Raw genomic sequence first — 8,701 nt, 5'->3', positions numbered from 1 at the left:
GCATTCTTCCTCTTGATCATTCTTGGTTTCATTTGTGAGTGGTTCTTATGCATGCTCCTTGATTCCTATTAATCATTCTTGGTTTTCACTTGTGGATGGTTTGTTACTTACATCTTATGTTCCCTTTGTTTTGAGAATATCATTTCTACTTTGTTGCATCGAGTTTGACCATAACATCTTTCGTGTGTGACTTGTGTCATATTCCTTCTGCTTTGTCATACATTTTGTCATTTGGTGGTTATGGCTAGTTAGTGGCTTGTCGTGTGTGAACTACCATGGGGGCCTGTGTAAGGGGGCTAACCACGTGGGCCTGTGTAAGGGGGCTACCTCGAGCTTGTGTAAGGGGACCAAGGGGTTCATACATGGCAAGTAAGGAGGATATCTCGTGCTTGTGTAAGGGGACCGGGAGGTTACATCTCATATGTTTGTTGCTTTTAAGCAAATCTTGCCTATTGCACATGCATCTCAGTATTTGTATTTGTGGCTATTTGTTGGGGTATCACAGGGGATCTTGTGCTCTTGCAGTGAGCTGTGATCTTGGGAGATTTGGTTCTTATTTCTGCATGTCTCCTGGCAAAGCTGCATATTGTTCTTGCATGCATAGTTTTTTTCCTTATACCACTCACTTAGATGTAATAATCTAACTCGGGTGTTTTATACCCCTGGAACATTCAACGTTCCAGGTATGTTAAGCTTATCAGGTACTCTAGGTTCCAACACAAGCAAAGATTCAGAGGTGGTGCTTGGCTGATTTAGAGTTGGGTTTATCTGGGTACCGTGTCATCCCAACATTGTAATGTAAATAGCAGTTAAGATACTTAAGGATGTATGGTGTTTGTCTCCGATTCTGCGACTGTACCGCAAAATTTATATATTTGTGAAGCTACTATAACTTTCTGATATGTGGGTGCGTGACGGACTTTTATTCAAACTTGTGGAAATCCTAGCTATTTAGCATACGCAGGTTCAATCTTTACTTCCATTGATAAAGGATTTCCAATAACGCCCAAGGTCATTATTAGCATATAATGAATATCTTATTGCTTCATTGTGTAATGGAAAGTGGAGCATTACAATATACCTCCACCTCCATTATCCCCTGTTGAAGCCAAACGGGGTACAGCTACGGCAACATATAAGGTAATTTATGATTTTATCAATGATAGCTAAACTCGCTAGGATTTTTAGTTATTGCCAGCACACCGATGAGGTGGACTTGCCCAAGTGCCATGGGAGTGCAGTGAAGACTACTTGGCGTGGTATCATCGCATTACGCATCGAGTCATACAAAACCTTGCACATAGATTCAGGTTTGACAGAGGTGATCAAGATAGAGTGACTATTGCTGATGTGGTAAGATTAATTTTGTAATTGTAATTTTTTTTAATGTATTATGTTTAATTTTTCATATTTAAAATAATTGTATCTTGTAGTGCATCATGGCATCACTGTCTCCTCTTACGCACATCATATCAGGTGGATCCACTCAGGATGTAGATGCATGGAGACGAGCATGTCTTCAAATATATGATATTTTAACTATTCTTATAGGGTTTTCTTCTACTGGGTCTCGTGCATATACAGTATCCCGCGGAGCATCTTCTAGTGTGGTACGAACACCGACGGTGGTTATATCACCTCCAGCACTAATTATAAATCCACCACCTACGAGTTCAGATCCACATCATTCAGCCCCAGGCCCCCCTCAAGAGACAAGAAAAAAGACTGATAGAGATTAGATTTTTGTTGTAATATGAGACTATCTGTATTTGGTGCAATGTCACTAATTACCCTTTCAAGATGTTATTCTTTATATAGTTTAGTTTTCATGTGTTTGTTATTATTTATGTATTTTGTATTTGTTTTTATTTTTTTGTTAAAAATAAAAAACTAAATATTGTGTCCATAATGTTGCTTCTATAAATACTTTAAAATAAAAATGTAAAAACAGCATATACGTAAACATTAATTTTATTAACAAAATGATAGTCTTTTAAAAAAAAATCAGTGATAAATAGTTAGAAGTTACATTAACAAAATAAAATGATACAATTGGTTGATTGATTATTGTAAGTTAGGCTGATGAAGAGGGTAGTTCCTCATAAATGTCTAAACCATGTTAGTTTCTTTAAAAATTATTTTCATAACTCGAATAACTAATCATGTTATTTTAAAAAGTAATTTTATCATTACTAACAGAATTTTTTTTTTTTTTCCAAAATTGAAACTCCTTTATATCATAAACTTTAATTGTGGGACAATTAAATCCAATACATCTTATGTCAAATAAGATATTAGTGCAATGTAATCCACAAAATAAAATGCGAAAATATATACAAAGTATAGGAAGGCTCAGATATGGACAACAAATCACCACTTAGGTAACTCCAAAAATAAGACCACCAAGCCCCAACGAAACTCAACCCCGAATCGCCCAACCGTCCTTCTTTCTGGGCTGAAAGCATGGCTAACATACGTAATGGGCTAGGCTTCTCCATCTCTTAAGCAAATGGGCTTATGCCCATTTCTCCTCTAAAGAGATAATAAATGTGCTTATGGACTTCAAATTGGGCTGCCAATAAGTGGTGATATGGGTTAATGTTTCAATCACGGGCTGAAGCCTATGAAGATTAAACTTGCCCGAAAAATCATCATCGCTTTAGGCCTTATTCAGAAACAGAACCTAAGAATCACGTGTCAGATGTTAGATATGAGCCCTGAAGATCGATTCTAGTGACACAAAAGGACTCGATCTTGTAATTCTTTAAATATTATTTATATGACAAGTTTGTGTTTTTATTTAAATTCCAATATGGTTTAAATTATAAAACATATATCCATTAGTATAATAAGAAGTGGATACCATTCTTAAGTGTTAATAATACGAGTTACGGATAATCCATAATTCATTATACTATAAACAAGTTCCTGGCCATAGAGTTCCTAATCTGGATAATCGCAACTCGTAAAGGCCAGCACATCGTCTTCTTCCTTATTCAGTATGAGATACTGAAAGGTAAGGTTGGTGAGTCTTATGCCATTCTGTATGAGATATAGAAGAAAGATGAGTGGGTGCTCGTTACAAGAACGAGTGCACTGAATGGGACTGTTAACATTAAATCACATAGGTTATTTCTCACGGGTCAATTATTTAATGTTAGTTGCGATTGTGCAACTAGTCTTTAGACCTGAGATGACATGGATATCTATGTTTTGATGGATTAGGATATCAGTGATATTATGTGGTTGTTCTAATCAAGGATAATCATACGTATCTATGTGCCTAATTCAGTGATACATGAGGTATGTGTGCATTAGACATAAAATCTATCACCTCTAGATTTATGAGGAAGATATCCTATGTGATCTAGTAATCACTTGACAATAAATTCTTGGCCGAGGTAATATGACGATGGAATTTGTTCCATACCGGTTGTGTCACAATTAGTCAAGAGTGATTTTGGATTTGGTCATATGATGAGATTAAGATATTCGACCTACTGACCATGATCTCATATCTTGTCGGGATATAGGATGATAGAAAGACCGTATTGCATGGTAACGTAGTAAAAGGTTTACAATGCCTATTTCATAATAAATTGGGTAAACATGACATATTGCTAGATGTCACTCGTGATTTACGAGAATTAATTGTTGATTATTCTTGTTGTCAATTTATTTGTGAATCCAGAAAGTCCCACCCAAAAGAAATCACTTTCAAAGAGAAGATGTATAAATTAGTAATTTTATAATTACTAATTATAGTGCATTTATTTATTGGATAAATAAGAATAATTAAATAATTATATTATGAATATAATTATTTAATCATTAATTAGGTTGGGCCTTTTGCTAACACATTAGACTTAGCCCAATAACACTATTGGACTCATGTACCATTTAATTGGGCTTAGCCTAATTACATTAAATGGAATGGGCTTGAGAAGCCCAGCCCATTTAAAGAGAAAGGTTATGTTGGAGTTATATAAATAGCTCCATTAGCCATTCATTTCTCTTTTAATGAACACTTGAATCACTTGAGAAGTTGAGAGAATTTTGAAGAACTTGTGTGAATCCAAAGAGGTAAGTTAGAAATTTTTGTGAAAAATTTCTTTACTTATCATTCTCTTGATACTCTTGGATTAGAAGTAGTTTCGAGTGGACCGACTCGGCATCCTACACTTGGAGGATTATACAACGGGAAACCTAATGGTGAAATCGGATTTCATCTAAGAGGTAACCTTTCGTTTTTTTATTTCAATTTGTTAAACTGTAATTTCTGAAAAATGGGATACCTGTAAATTAAATTTTAATTCCGCTGCACATATGATAAGATCTATGTAATCTCAATATCAGATAAGTTAAAAACTTCCTGTGTTGCCACATCTTAACCAACTAGAGATAAAAATGCCTGAATTCTGGATATGTATGGTCTTTCCCAATCACATGTATTATTATATCGAAATCTGTACCAATTCAGTGCGACAAGAGAAATTGGTGAGCTTGGCTTAAGGAATACCTTATAAATGACATATGCAACAAAAATTGTTGTTAAAACAAATGTATGAATAAATAACTATATAAACAAATAAATAACAAAATAAGTAAGAATACATGCACAAAATGACAATCATTCATAAATCCTATAGTAATCATCTTGTGTTATACTGCTAGAGAAGGGATCGATCTGAGTGGAAGATATGTAAGACACTGGATCCGTGACAAATGCACCAATACGACATTGTATTTTGAAGCAATTAAATGGACCATGTCAAGTAAAGTCATCCAATGCTCACACGGTGCAATGTCATCAAAGCAATATAATATATGTAGTAACTCATCCACACGCATGTCTAATCCATAAAATTACGTATACATCGCACGAAAAGATTACAACTCTCATATCAGACTAAAACGAATATCTCTCCAACTATGCTCACTCATACCAAGTAACCCTGCTATCGCGCGAAATCCACAATGTCCATCTAATTATACATTAACAATACTATGCACGAACGGTTGTATTTGTGGTGGGAAACAATCATCATACCCCTTGAGTCGGTTGGTGTTTCTCTTGGATATCCATGTTGTTAGGGATGTTCTGTCTTGACCAGATTGAACTATTTCAAACAAGGACGGATCACGTTTGGTGGATGTATCAACCTGAATTTTCTTCTTCGATCCTGGCTTACCCTTAGTCCTAACTTTCATGGTTGGTGGTTGTAGTGAAGTTGTGTCTAGATTAACTATTTATCTCAACTTTTGCTTTAATACTAGCTTCACTGGCTCTGATTCTAAATAAAACATTTTATATATACTCTCCATCTCTGGCTCAATCGTTACCTGCGATGACACATCATCATAAGATGACTGTACTACCTGCAATCTTATCCAATGAGGATGCACAGTTGACAAAGGAATTGGTCATCCTTATACCATGAACTCTGCAATTTCATGTGCACAAGGTAAACCATATATGCTTCTAATCACACATCCACATGAAACTTTGTCTATCCCAATTTTATGAGCAAGTTGCGATTGCATTAGCACCATATTCAATGCACTTTTTGATATAACACCTCACAATTCTCTAAAAATTACTGGTTTGAAGTTATGTTGCACCAACGTTAAACTTTTTTCAAACGACCCCTTAATCTCCACATGTTGCAACTTAATAAGACTGTTGATAATTGTCCATGGTGACTCTAAGTCACCTTGAGAAGATCCAAGATGTCTCTTCAACTTTGCATGTGCACTCTCAGCCCTGTTTGTAGTAACGTTACTAAAATGCATTATTCTATTTGTCCATGCTACAACAAATTTTTCCTTATAATCATTCAACCATGTCTTTCTCACATAATTAAGTGTGGCCTCATATGCATGATACTCAAGTGTTAACTCATACAGACGACTTTCATACTCATCCTTAGTCAACGCAAAAACAACCAGGTTCCAATTTAACATAAATTTCTCCCATGTCTCCTTTCTATCAAATAATTTCTTACATTTGGCGAGCACATTTTTTGATATATGCCACCTACACAACAAGGTGCTCGTAGTTGGAAACACTTTCTATATTGCATTCATCAATCCCAATTCTCTATCAATTACAATTACTCCTAGATACGTATTATGAGTCATTAGACTCTTTAATTTTTCCATTGCCCATGTGTAATTATCCTCATATTCATGATCCATAAATGCGAAAGCAATAGAAAAAGTTAGCTCAATTGATGTCACACTAACGATCTCTAGCAATGGATACTTATATCTATTAGTTTTGTATGTACAATCCATTATTAACACATGAAAAAATGTTTTAAATAACTCTAGTCATTGGATGAGCCCAAAATAAGTCTATGATACAATCTGATAATCTATCACTTCTATGCCACTCCACATAATTACAATCTTTCAATTTTTTCATCAAGTGTTATATTTGTGATCGACCACCTTTATCCATGACTCTATATCTTTGTCGTGCATTATATATAGCTTTGATGGTACTCACATTTTTTTCATCTTCTGCTTTTAACGTCATCAAAATATTTCTAGGCTTCACAAGATTGTTAGATATTGTTATCATAATTTGTTTCTCTTTCTTTGTAAGTCGGCCAGCATATGAATGACCCTCAAGTTGAGTTGTTGGTAAATAGTTGTGCAATCCACATACAACCTTCAACATCCAGTGTTCATTTGACAATTTAACACCAAGTAACTCAAATGGACAACCACACTTTTTAGAACCTGTGGTCCTACGATTTGTTTCTCCTATTGTCTTATCTTCTTTTTCAAATGATTTATATTTTCCACTCTGTTCACAAGCAAGACAAACTCTAGGTTTTCTTTATATACCCCCAGATTCAGAACTCTTTATAACAATAACCATTCCATTTTCTTTTCCAACTGTCTTAACCCATTCAATAAGTGTTTCCCTATTACTAAAAATCTCATTGCTAACAAAAGTTTGACTAGCATCAAACAATACGGCATTCTCATTCTCAAAATTCTCTAAATTTTGATCATCAAATCCCTATTATCAAAACAAAAATAAGATACATAAATTAAAAATGTGCTTTAAACAAAATATTAATAAAATATATAAATTAAAAATAATAAGATTTATATAAACAGAAGAAAAAATATAAATTTAAAGACAATACACGACAAAATGGAATCGCGGGTCAGGAACTCGAAACCACCGACCCGATTGCGGGTCACCTCGAGTTAGGGTCAAGAACCCGAGGGTCCCCCGACCCACACCAGTTGGGGAATGGGAACCCGAGGGTTCCCTAACCGTTGCAAGTTGGGAGACCCTCGGGTTCCCGACTCGATACAATCAGGAACCTGAGAGTCCCTCGACTCACAGTGGTCAGGGAATCCTCGAGTTCCTGACGACTAACAGTCGGGGAAGCTTGGCCTCCCTGACTAGAACTATTCAGGGAACCCGACACATTCCAGTCGGGGATACCCAAATTCCCTGACCACGAAACGCATTCCAGTCGGGGATACCCAGATTCCCCGACCACGAAGGGTATCCCCGACTAGAATGCATCGGGGAAGCTCAAGTTCCCCGATATTCGGCCTCTACTCCAACTCTATGATTATCATTCTCAGCATTTTCAAACATGCAACAATCCAAAATTACAAATAAAATGAGTTACCAGAATATTGACGTGCTACTGGTTTAGGGTTTGCGCTTCATTGTGCACGACCTGCTGCTCATCATCTTCTCCATAAAACTCTTCCTATCTCATTAATTTTTGGATATAATCATCCATTATATGTAGAGAAAAGTAGAAGAACAAAATTAAAACTAACAAAAACAAGAACAAGAAGATAATCACTGTGATCAGAAACCTTCATAAATTTTCAATGAAAGTGATCGGGGATTGACTGCGAAGAGTAAATAAAAGGAAAAAGTAGTTGAGAGAAAGTAGTTAGGTAAGGGTAATAAAGGTTTTTTAAGGGAAGGTAGTTGAGACAATATTTGACCGAGTTATGAAGAGTAATTCGTCGGGCTGCCGATAGAATTTTTCAAATTATTTCTCATATTTTATCTCTTTTTTTCTCATATCTTGATTAATAAATATTATCTTAAAAAAAAAAAGCCAGAAGAATTTTTTAAAAAGATGCTGCCGAACGAACAAACAAAAAAACACACACTTCACCAAACAGAACTATTTTGTCATTATTTTTCTCTTTTAATAACTCACTCTTCGATCTTGTGTGGAGCGGATTGAAGAATATTTCAATATTACGCAAAGTGCCACTTCCTTTTGGTTTGCTTGTAAGATTGAGAAATAATGTGCTTTGAACCTTAAAGAAGAAAAGAATCCTCAAAACTCAAATCCAAACAATCCCATCACTGTGGCAATTTTATTAGTTTATGTATGATTGTTGTTAAGTTCACTTACTTTACTGAATGTACAAAACAAAACAGTAAAGACTTTCAGAAAGCTTCTCTCGTCACTATTTTGCTTCTTCTCAAGATAACTATTGTTTAGTTTTCTCTTTATTTTCTTCTCTTTCATTTGCAATTCCAGAGAGGAGAGAGTTTTCCTTTCTATTTTCTATAAGAATCATCCATCAAGACCGAAATGATTTCTTATATATTCTTCTCATCCCTCCAATAAATCATATACATTATAGGCCACAAGTCCCCAGCATTATGCTTGAGAAATGAATTTAAACATTCACA

This window comes from Diospyros lotus, chromosome 6 (genome assembly GCF_014633365.1).
Source record: "Diospyros lotus cultivar Yz01 chromosome 6, ASM1463336v1, whole genome shotgun sequence".
NCBI lineage: Eukaryota > Viridiplantae > Streptophyta > Magnoliopsida > Ericales > Ebenaceae > Diospyros > Diospyros lotus.
The sequence above is the reverse complement of the archived record's forward strand: the minus strand, read 5'-3'. Positions refer to the sequence as shown.